The sequence below is a fragment of the Hydra vulgaris genome, chromosome 11, assembly GCF_038396675.1.
Source record: "Hydra vulgaris chromosome 11, alternate assembly HydraT2T_AEP".
NCBI lineage: Eukaryota > Metazoa > Cnidaria > Hydrozoa > Anthoathecata > Hydridae > Hydra > Hydra vulgaris.
The window spans coordinates 3,820,882-3,833,524 of NC_088930.1; positions in this window are offsets into that span (position 1 = coordinate 3,820,882).

Sequence of the window (12,643 nt, forward strand, 5' to 3'; positions counted from 1 at the left end):
TTGATACCTAATAGTAGTGTTTAACAGCAAAAAAAATATATCAAAAAACTGTTTGCTACTGATGTATATAAAAACTAAAGATTACGATTACATTAAGTTGTATCGAAGAGCCTGAACTAGGGGCGGTCTGAACAAAAAATTATTAGTTCAAACAATATATTTTAAAATGATTCTCAGTAAAATTAATTTAAAGCAATAGTACCGCAGCGAGGAGTAATTGAACACCTTTTGTGAAGCTATTTTTAAATAGGAAAACTTGAAGAAATTTTTAAAAAGTAAAATACATTTTTTTAGTACTATATTAAGTCTATCTTATAGAAATGTTGAAATAAAAAAAAAAAAGAATTCATGTTGCAAAATATACGGGTGCGTATTTACCCCACAATTTGAGGTAAACGACAGCCTTATTATTTTTGATAAAATTATTGCATATATATATTCAATAATTTTATCAAAAATGGCCCCCATTGGATACCTGCCGCCCGGGATAAACTGTTCCTAGCGACCCCATCCCCCCTGCCCTCTCGGCAGCACTGTTTATATATATATATATATTTATATATATATATATATATATATATATATATATATATATATATATATATATATATATATATATATATATATATATATATATATATATATATATATATATATATATATATATATATATATATATATATATATGAATGGAGTAAACTCTAAACATTTGTATAATTATACTTATGGCAAATAATGAGGATTGCAAAAACTTGTGTTGATTGGAGGCTGGAAATAAAAAATCCTTTTGACTTTATTGTCCCACCTTAAACGTAAGGGGCATTAAGTTGATAAATTTTTTTTTGTACTATTCTCAATTAGATTTATATAAGCCTATATAATATAATTATATTCATAGATAAATTTTAAGTTTTATATTACTATCTCTCAGCTTTCAAAAGTTATGAATATATATAAAATTTGTAACCTCCTTAAATTGAGGGGGGTTTAAACTTTATATGGTCATAATTTTTGAACGCTGAGAGATAATGCTATGAAACTTAAAATTTATCAATGAATATAAGTCTAGTTGAGAATAGTACAAAAACAAACTTATCAACTTGATGCCTCTCACGTTTATGAGGGAGGGGGGAGATGAAGTCAAAGATATATTTTGTTCTCAGTCTCCAATCACCGCCTCCAATCACCGCCTCCAATCAAAGCCTCATTATTTGGCATAAGTGCAAACATACAAATGTTTGCTCCATGTTTGGAGCAAAATATCTTTAGTAGTTACCAATTTAATAATATATAGGTTAGAGCAGAGCGAATGTGTTTTATAATAAAACATAATTTTTTTCAACATTTAGCTTTAAAAATATTTTAAGCTTAGTTAGTGACAGTTTAAAATTTAAAATACCAAACAAAACAAAAAAATAGCAATCTATAATCTATATTCTAGCAATGATCATCTGCATCATATAAAAATAAAATTTTGGTTTTGAATTAAAAGGTCATACTCCTAATAAGTTATAAAAATATGTATTTAGCTTTTAAGCTATAAAGACATTTTGATTCAATACTATTAAGTCCCCTCATATTAACTTTTAAATTTACATTGCTTAAAGGTTAAAATCCAAGTGGTCTTAAAATGAAAGTTAGAAAAGAAACTAAGATTTTGTTTATCATTTATACTTTTAAAAATTTATAAAAAATCTAATTTCAAATTTCTTTTACAAAAAAATACTTTGTAAAAAATTTCTTTAAATTATTATTATTTTTTTTTACATTAGGTTAAAGTAAAAGATATAATCTTTTACTTTAGGGTGATTTTTTATAAAATGTTCTTTAATAATGCTTTTAAGCTGACTACAACCCATATGCCAGAATAATCTATAAAAATTGATGAACTTGCTGTGTAAACTTTCAATATAAACATCTTTTCCTAATCTCCATTTTTCACCATAAACACTTGCATCTAATCTCCATTATTCATTAAACTGATAGACATGATTTTCAAGTAAATGCATTTTTGGTGTTACAGAAGCATCTGGTCATGTGAATCTATAAAATTTGATAAGTTGTTTGATTGCTAAATCTAAAAATTGACAAGATTTTTTATTATGCAATAAATGATAATAAAATAATTCTCAATAATATCAAATTATAAAAATAAGTAGTTTAAAGATGCATCACAGAGCATCACAGAGCATCACAGAGCATCAAGAGCATCAAGAACATCACAGAGCATCACAGAGCATCACAGAGCATCAAGAACATCACAGAGCATACTGCAAGAGTAAAATCAAAAAATTAAATATTTACCAAGCTGCTGAATATCATTATCTTAGAAATAGTATGAACTATTTATAATATTATGACACTTACAATGATATGAAAAAAACTTTTTTAAATTTTAGGCTCATTTCGATAGATAGTAAGTAAACAACAGTATTTATAAATTTAAGGTCTATAACTAGCTTAGGAATGGAATCGCAATTCAAGCATTATTATTAAAATTATTATCAATGCTATAAATAAATCAAAAAATATCAAAATAAGTCAAATCAATTCATAAATCCAGGCGTCATAAAAATTGGGCTTCAAATATAATGTTGTATACAATAATAAATTTTTTTTCTTATATTTGATTAAACACTTTGTTGTATATATATACACACACATATATATACATATACATATAAAATTATTCATAGCTTAAATACACAAAAACTTTATACTCTTTATTAAACTTTATCAACCTATTTTGTTCAAAATTTAAAAGCAAATTTTATCTATCAATTTTAATTACAAAAACTTCATCCTCTTTAGGCGTCGTCAATTAAGTACGTACGTAATTTATCGCAATTAACCAGCTAATCAATAGAAAAGTTAAAATTCAGACTAAAGACCCTAGTTTGCCAACATAAAAAGATGTATGGTACAGGGTGTAGAGGATATAGTTTCCTCTTTGCACAACACATGCATGGGCGCAATATTATTACCCCCCTCCTTCCAAAAAAAAAAAATGAGGGGCTGTAAATTTTGCATGGTCATAACTTTTATAATTTACAATATTTTTCAACGAAATTTAAAATCTGTCGATAAATTTAAATTTAGTTTTAGATATTAAATTTGAAAATTTTATTACATTAGTACTAGGGTGGAGCGATTTTGAAAATTTTTGAAATTTGATTTGCCTGAGCAGAAAATCAATATCTTTTGGTGAAAAAAGAACCTTACTCTTTTTTTTTTTAGTTTAGATGAGTTCTTGAGGTTCCTCTTTGGATTCTAAATTTTTGATGGGTCCTAATACTGTTTAAATTTTTTTTTTTCTAAACTATATCAACTTGATACTTAAAAGAAGCAAAATAATATGCTGATTTTGAAAATAATATTTGTTTTTATTAAAAAATTAAAATTAAAAAAGTAGAGTTGTTTTTTTCATTAAAAACCCCCGTCCTCAACAAAACGGGGGTTTTAAGGTATATTTTTCCAAGTATTTTTTTCACTAAAAAACTTTTTTAATAAAATTATTATTTATGAAACAGGAATTTTTTTCTGCTTTTTTTGTGTCCAAGGTTGATATGGTATAGAAAAAAAAAAATTCAAAAATATTAGGACCTGTCAAGAATTTAAATTCCAAAGAGGACCCTCAAGATCTCATCAAAATCAAAAAATATTTTTTTACTTTTATATTATAATTTATAGACATTGATTCGTGTCTCAGTAATATTGGTTTTTAAAATCCTTTTTTTTTGCTATGAAAATTGCTCCACCCTAATAAGTACCCTCACGTTTGGGCAGGGAGGGGAGCAAGCGTTTCAAGGGTTTTTGTTCCCAGGCCTCCGCCATACCAATTTTTTGCAAGGCTTCCTCATATTATTATTATTATTATTTGTTTCGTCATTTTACACATTTTACAATGTCATCTATAAGTTTAAACAAATACATATAATTACAAGCTGACTGGGGTAGGTAGAAGTCAAAGTGTCTTATCATCAAGCCCCTTCATGAAATACAGAAAAATACAATAAAATTTTACATCTTCCAATATAATATAAAAGAGTGAAATAAATAAGTTTAAAAAAAGAATAAAAATTTAAAGGTTAAAAAAGAATTTAAAGTTAAAAAATTAAAAAAAAAAAATAATAATAATTTAAAAAAAGAAAGAAAAAAAAAAAATTTTTAAAATTTAAAAAAAATTATTAAAAAATAACAAATAAAAAATTACAAATCAGTGCATATTCGTATAGATATTCAATACAATATTAAAAATAAAAAAAATACAATAATAAAATAAAAAATTATTTCAATTTTTAAAAAAAATAAGAGAATGTACGTAATGTTTAAATTTAGTAAGTGTTTTTTTATAGTTCTTTTAAATGTATCAATAGATTTTATTTTTTTCATATTTTCGTCAAGAACCGAATTCCACAAGCGTGGTCCCCGGCATATAGTCGAGAAGTCAGATTTTTTGAGTGATGTTAGTGGGATGTAGTAATTACTCATTGAGTGTCTTGTTTCATATTTATGATTAATTCGAATAAAACTTTCAAAAAAATATTTTGGAATCATTTCATTTTGAAGTTTAAACATAAATAAAAAGTTATGGTATATATTTAGTTCGTGTACGTTTAGAGCATTTATTTCCTTGAGTAACGGCTCGGCACTTTCGTATCTATCTACACCCAAAACTAATCGACTTGCTTGCTTTTGTTTTATATATATAATTTTTAGGAAAGATGAATGATATATGATATAATATGGCATAGGCATAAACAGTTTGCACAATATGTGAAAGTGTCCGATCTGGAACATCAAAAAATCCTGCGGGCGCCCATGCACACATGCCACCCCTTATATACTGGCCTTGAATAAGGCGTATTTCAGGCAACCTGTCTTTTGAGTCAACAAAAAACAAGTTTTAGCAGTGCCTAATGGCTAATGGGTCGGAGACGCCTCAAAAAAAACGTGTCTCAAAATCTTTTAAATTTTACCGCTAGGTTTTGCTAAAATAAAAAGCTCCTTAAAATTACCAAAAGGGCACAAAATTTGCTGCTACCCCCCCCCCCACCTCCTCCTCCAACAAAATCCATACCAAGATCAAGACAATTAAATATGTGTGCAAGTTAAAGTTTTTAGTATTTCGAGTGTAATATTTGTATGTCACTTGTTTTAATAAATAAATTATTAAACGAATTTGGCAGTTTATTTTGAAGAAAATCAAACACAAAAAGACAATTATAAAGCTTTATAAAACTTTGAAAATTTTTTATTCAGAAGACCTATTTTGGATATTAGATTGTAAAGGAGAAAATGTCATAATTCTTATGAAAGCGCATTGTAAACTGTTTATACGATTTAATAGAAACCTAACTTTTGACCCCAAACAGTGCAACAATAACTTAGAAAATGATATTAGAATGTCTAATGTAAAATCAAACAAACTCATTTGCAATTGATTTAATGATTGAAAAAATATTTTTCAAATACATCAAATACAGAGAATGCATGTTGACATATATTCGGAGAAAACAAAACTCTGTTGTGTGTGACATCCTTTAACTTCAATTCCAAACGGAGAAAAATTACTGGAAAGAAGTATTGAAACGCATTATACCAGTCATTATAACGTTATCTGAACAAGGTTTACCTTTTCGCGGAACAAACGAGCATTTTTGGTGTTCCATATGATAGGAATTATTTGGTTTAGCTAGAACTTGTGGCTCAGTTTGACCCATTTTTTGAAATATTACATTCCAATATATGGAGATTAAGGTAAAGGAAATCCATTTTACTTATCAAAAACAATATGCGAGGAGTTGATTAACATAATGGGAGAAAAAGTGCGATCTCAAATTATACATGAGATTTTGGTCGCTCGCTATTTTTATTTATGAGATTACTGAAGATCCCTCTCAAAAAAGTGAAACCAGGCACTTAGCTGAATGTATTGCAAATAAAACAGGAACTTTTGAATTTGTCTTCATACTTGTATTGTGGAGCAACATTTTAATAAGTTTTCGATTGATAAGTTCTTTAGAACAAATTGATCTCAAAGCTTGCGCTTTAATGATCTTATCGTTAGAAAGTATGTTAGACAAAATGAAAGACAATTTTGACGAATTTGAAAACAAAGCAAAATCAATCTTGCCAGGTATTGGTTATGCAAATATTACAGCGAAGCAAAGTTTACTTACAGGTTGCGGAGATGTTTTCTTTTTTGCCTAACTTTGAACTTTCGGAAAACGACTATTGACAGAAGGTTTCTAATTTGGTTGATTTTTATTCTAACGACTTTTATACAAAATCGGGGCAACATCACAACGACTTTTACTATTTTTATACAAATTTTAACGATTTTTGTATACAATTGAAGCAATATCATAGCTACGTCGAATTAAAAATTACAACAAAAACTCATTTCTGTTATTCTGAATTTTACGAAACTTTGGTTCATGACAACCTATTTATTTTTCCGAACGTCGAAATTGCTCTTTGCATTTTTTTAACACTTACGATTACAAATTATTCTGCGGAGTGCTCGTTTTCAAAAATAAAACGAATTAAAAATAAGCAAAGAAGTACCATGCTTCAAGAGATATGCTAGACATGCTGAGCTTGGTGTCTATCGAATCAAATATTCTTCGCAAGATTGATTTTAATGATATAATAAATGATTTTATTAATAAAAGATATAGGAAAAAAATATTAAAGGGCATGTTGTATAACAATGCCGGTTTTGTGAATTGTGATATTCTTTATAAGTTGTTTTTGCAAATGTCCTAATTATAAACGTAATAAAAGATATGTAAAATATACTTTAAAAAAATGCAGTATCTTTTAAAAAATAATAAATACTAAGTTTATCACATAACTTTTTATATTTATAAAAAAAAGGTTTATGAAATCATGATGATGTCATTAGGACTGCCAAGAAGTGATATAGAAAATTTTGTCCAATTATTCGAAAAGTTGTCAATCTTCTAATTATCTGTTTAAATGAGAATTCTAAGTTTATCAAAATTACTTGTTTTTACTACTTCTTCAGTTATTATTTGAGAAGTTTCTTGTTTGCCTGGTCGGGAAATATAGGTAATCTTATATGCAGCACATTCACTAGCAATATTAAAATCTATATCAGCCATAATTGATAAATAAGGAGTCTGGTAAGGTAGCCACAATTCAATGTTATTGCCTTATCTAAGATTCTTTCTTAATATGCCTCTGAAACAAAATTTATGAAAGAACTAAATGTAGCTGATACAAGGAACTTCATTGTATTAAGGTGCTTGTACTCATTTTGTACTTTGCGGTTCTAAACCTTTTGGTGCTTCTATAAAAATTTCGGAACTTTCAAATATTCCTAACAGACTTGAATTACCTTTAAAGCAAGGTGGTTTAAACAAACATTTTCTTTATTAGGAAAGTAAACAAAAGATTTAAAATATTGTGACATGCCTCTAATTCACAATTTAAATATTTTTGAAACAGTACCAAGAGAAACGTTAAATCTATCAACTAGGTCATTTCTTAACAGTCCAAGGCGTAATTTTATCAGAACAAGTAAAAACTCATCTTCTGAACATAACTTTCTGCATCTACCACGTTTTTTGGTGTCTTTTTATTCGGGTTTTTTTAAGAAGACTATCACATTTCCGTTTTGTAATTAAATCGATGATGTACAATTGGTTTTATAAGGTCATGGAGAATATTAAAAACTCTCACGGAACAGACCTTTTAACTCTCCAGGTTTTATTGTGAGACTCACGGTTTGATAACAATTCTCACAGTCTCAATGTTGATCCAAAGTTCTCGCTGTAAATTTTAAAAATTTTCAGAAGAATATTTTGAGAAGAAATTTACTCTCAACATTTTAGCTTAAAACAATAACAGTATATATCCTAAAAAAGGTTGTCATTACATTAAGAACTAACGAATATTTAGTGCACAAGACAGATCATAAAACCGACATATATACATAAATAACACTTTTTTTTAGCTTTTAACATGGATTTGTTTTTAGTATAAATCAAACCCAAATTTTTAAAAATGACGACAAATCAAAAATATAAGAGCAAAATTAGCTTAACATGGTGCGCAAATTACTTTGTTAGGACAATGGTTTTGATGATATGGTAAATTAAGGTATTACGAGCACCTTATGCGAAAACTGGAATATTTTCAAGAATAATAATGCTGGATCCAAAATTTTTGCGAATAAACAATTTATAGGGTTCACTACTCATAATCCACTTAGGTTTGAGAGATATAAAAAAGTAGCTTAAGTGATCATACCCTATAACATTTTAAAGATACGTTACGTATTGTAACGTAAACGGGATTCGTTACGTTACGTGCAAAATGTCTTTTACTTTTACTTAATCGAGACGTAACATTGTAACGCTACGCGAAAAGTATGTTACGTACAACACGTAACATTTTGATCTAATGATACATAACATTTTAATCTATAGTATCTATATATTTTTATGTATATATATATATATATATATATATATATATATATATATATATATATATATATATATATATATATATATATATATATATATATATATGTGCAGATATACATTTTTTTTTTTTTACATATATACATTTACATATAAAAAGAGAGAAAAAGGTGAAGTCAAGTCAGAGAGTCTAGACAAGATATTGCACAGATAGAGCAAACTATACACATAATTGACACAAGCTAATTAATGTACACAAATCCCTAACTTACAAAATAAGAAGGCTTCAAATTTATATACATTTTTGCTTGTGGGTTTATAAAAACTCGTGAAGTATTACGCTTGTATAATTGAGCAAAAAAACGTAGTGTAACGTAACAAAATTTTGATATGAGACGTAGTTAAAATACGTCTTAAATGTAGATTTTTTTAACGTTAAGTTGCGTTTCAGTTTACACTTTTTAAAAGTTGCACTTTTATAAGTTTAAATAAAATAATTGAGACGTAACTTTGCGGATTGAAACTATTATTTTTTTCGTGACAAATTAGTTACAAAAAAAATGTAATTAATTAAGACGAATCTATATTACAATTAAAATAAATTATAATAATTAGCAGTTTAAAAAAATAAATAATTTTTAGTTACAATATCTCGACAAACGCATAGTTAAATCATAGTCATAAAATACATAGTCTGGCCAGTTAAAGAGCGCTTTTGTTTATCTTATTGTTAGCGTTTTTTTAGAACCCTACTAACTAGTGCTACTAACAAGTGCACACTGTTTGTAAACAAAGCATCGTTTGCATTACGAGGCTAACATGTTAATTGTCAATCCAATTAAAACTACTCTCAAGCCTGGTTCACTAGCTACATTAAATCTTCCAGTTAAAAGCTTTTCATTGCCATGTCCTTCTTCATGTTTGCTTATTCCCAAAGCACGAGGATCAGCTTCTTCAATATTCCTAAAGAGATCAGCTTTTCCCTCTGTATCAGATGAAGCAGTTAATAGTAAGTCGTATAAGTCTTTTAAGGAATTGGTTAAACGTATTATCTTTCAAAAACTTGACTGGGATATAAATGCTCGTGAAGCTTTTTTAAAATTGAGTAAGATGGATGATGTTCACACTGCTCCGAAGTACGAAATTTACATTGATGATAGCCTCTCATTTACTGTTTGTATATTTTTATGGCTTCTACCAGATAATCATGAAATATACTTGCATTTAAAAAGATCAATGTTTAGTACAACTATTTCTAACCTTATTACAATTTTGTTATCATATATGATATGCCTTGGTTTTACAAATAAATCAGTTAGTTCTTATGGATATCTTATAGATGTTATACCTAAAAAGTTTGAATTATTTAATAGTTATTTTTTACCTTTAAAGCAAACATGTCCGATCTCTTTCATGCGAAGTTATTATTACTAAGGATGAAATTACTTATTCCAGCTAAGTTTAGAGCTCCAATTTCTAAATCTGCACCACCTGGTAGTACAAATAAATCAGTTAGTTCTTATGGATATCTTATATAAATCAGTTAGTTCTTATTGATGTCGCAAAAAGATGTCTTTTAGATTTGCATAATCGACTAAAAAAAGACGCCTTAAAGACATCGTAGATAAGACTTTTAAAGACGTCTTTTCGACGTCTTTTTTTCCCCTGGGTATTATACATAGCATACTTTTAAAAACCATAAAAATTTAAGTACCATTAAAATTTTCTTAAAATTATATTTTGAATAAGAAAAAAAAGAAAGAGAAAAAAGAAAAAAAAAAAAAAAGAAAAAAGAAAAAAAAAGAGAAAAAAAGAGAAAAAAGAAAAAAAAAGAGAAAAAAAAAAGATAAAAAAGAAAAAAAAAGAAAAAAAAAAAATAGAAAAAAAAAAATAAATAAAAATTTTATTTTTTTTTAATTTTATCCTCCATTTCTTTATTTTTTTAATTTTTTTTGTTAGATTGAGAATAATTAAGAAAAAAATAATAATAACAAAAAAAAAAAAAAAAATTGAAACAAACAGATAACAAAAACAAAAAGGTAAAAAGTTATTGCACACACTTACATATAAATACATGCCAAACAATTAGGGGAATTTTTTATAATCGATTTCAAGAAAATATTTTTTTTTATGTATATATAAAATTAATAAGTATATTCATAATTCTATAAATCAAATCATGAGAGTACTCTTATTTAACGCCTTAGAAGAAATTTAATTGATTGTTGTTTAGTAGAAGAATTTGTCTAAGTTTTGTTTTAAATTGGTTAAGCGAAGAGAGTGTTTTAAGATCATTATTTAAAAGTGTATTCCATAATTTAGGTCCCCGATTTGTGATTGAGTATTTAGTGACTGAATAATAGGGTTTGGATTGACTAAAGTTATTTTTTGAGAATCTTGTGCTGTATATAAGATTTATTTTTTTAAATAATGAGTAAAATAAAAACGGTACCGTTTTTTTATCAAATTTAAACAAAAATATAAGATTTGATACAGATTTATTTTGAAAACATTTAGTATATTGAGTTTACTAAAAAGTATTTTTGTATGGGAGAGTCGACCTTTATTTGTAATAACCCTAATAGCATGTTTTTGTTTGCAGAGAAGTTTATTTATTTTTGTAATGTTGGTGCTGCACCAAGCAAAATTTGCATGGTTTAGGTAACAATGTATAAATGAAAAGTATAGGTATTTCAAACAAGATTGGTTTAAAAACTGTTTCGCACTATACCAATATTTTTTGAAATTTTATTCTCAATTACATTTATATGTTCTCTCCAATTAATATTTTCATCTAGAATTACGCCCAAGAATTTTAAAGATATTTCTCTTTTTATTAAATTATTATCAATAAAAAGATTCGGTAGTTTTAATAGAATATTTTTTTTTAGAAGCATGATGGAACAATGGGTATTTAGTTTTATTAATGTTTAGGGATATTTTATTGGATTTAAACCATTGGCTTAGTTTATCGAGTTCTTTGTTTACTGTTAAAAATAAAATATTAATACCTTCATTGGAATAAAACAAGTTAGTATCATCGGCAAATAAAATTGAGTTTAAGATATTATAAAACTCATCCGAACTATATGATTATATAATTCTTTTATCCGAACTCAAAGATTTTGAGTTCGGATAAAAGAATTATATAATTAACTGTATGAAAGACTTTGCTTAGATCTATAAAAACACCTAAAGTATACTTTTTTTCATTAAATCCTTTAAATATATCATGTACAAGATGTAAGATTGCGTGATCAGTAAAGGTACCAGATTTAAAACCGAATTGTTTATTGTACAAAATATTTTGCTATTTTTTTAATTTTATTAACTCAAACTTTAAAACAATAAAATTATAAATTTTTTGAATTTAAATTACAGAAATATATTTAATATTTTGATAATAAAATTTTTTACTATACTTTGTTTTTATTCAAAAAGCAATTTTAGGATTTTAAATTAGATAATTTCAATGAAAAACGCTGGGTAATTTTACACATATTACACAAAAATGATATCATTAAATAAAGTTAAAACTAAATGCTTCTATGCATTGTTTTTCAAACAAAAATGAAATATATTTCTAGCTAACATATTTTCCTTTATAAAAAATTAAACTTCATTATTTTAGCATCAAAATTTTGTGCCACAGAATTATTTATGTGTAATGATAATATTTTAACAATGCAAAAAATTTAATAGCGTTTTAATTAGATGAGAGCGCTAATTACTACATATAAATTTGCGCTAATTATCCTAATTCCTGTTATCACCACATAAGTTAATTCAAAAATTTCAAAGCAAAGTTAACTTCACTGCTTACATTTTAAAAATCTTTTAGTATACTCATACTACCAAGGTGCTCGTATTACCCTAATCGACCCTAATGCTTTTGAAAAGGTATCTGAAGGCACCTTTTCAAAAATTCTACTTTTTTTTTTTTTAATTTTTTTTTTCTATTCATACATATCAATAAAAATTTACAAATGCTCATCGTAAATTAATAGAATTTGGTTAGATGTTACTCATATAGTTACAAACTAGTCAATGGGGTGACACCTAAAAAGCATAAAAAATATAAATAAGAGAAAAAAAAAGAAAAGATTATTAAACAAATAATAATGATATATTTAATAATTATTGTAATAATACAAAATAATAATAATAAAGTATCAATAATATGAAGA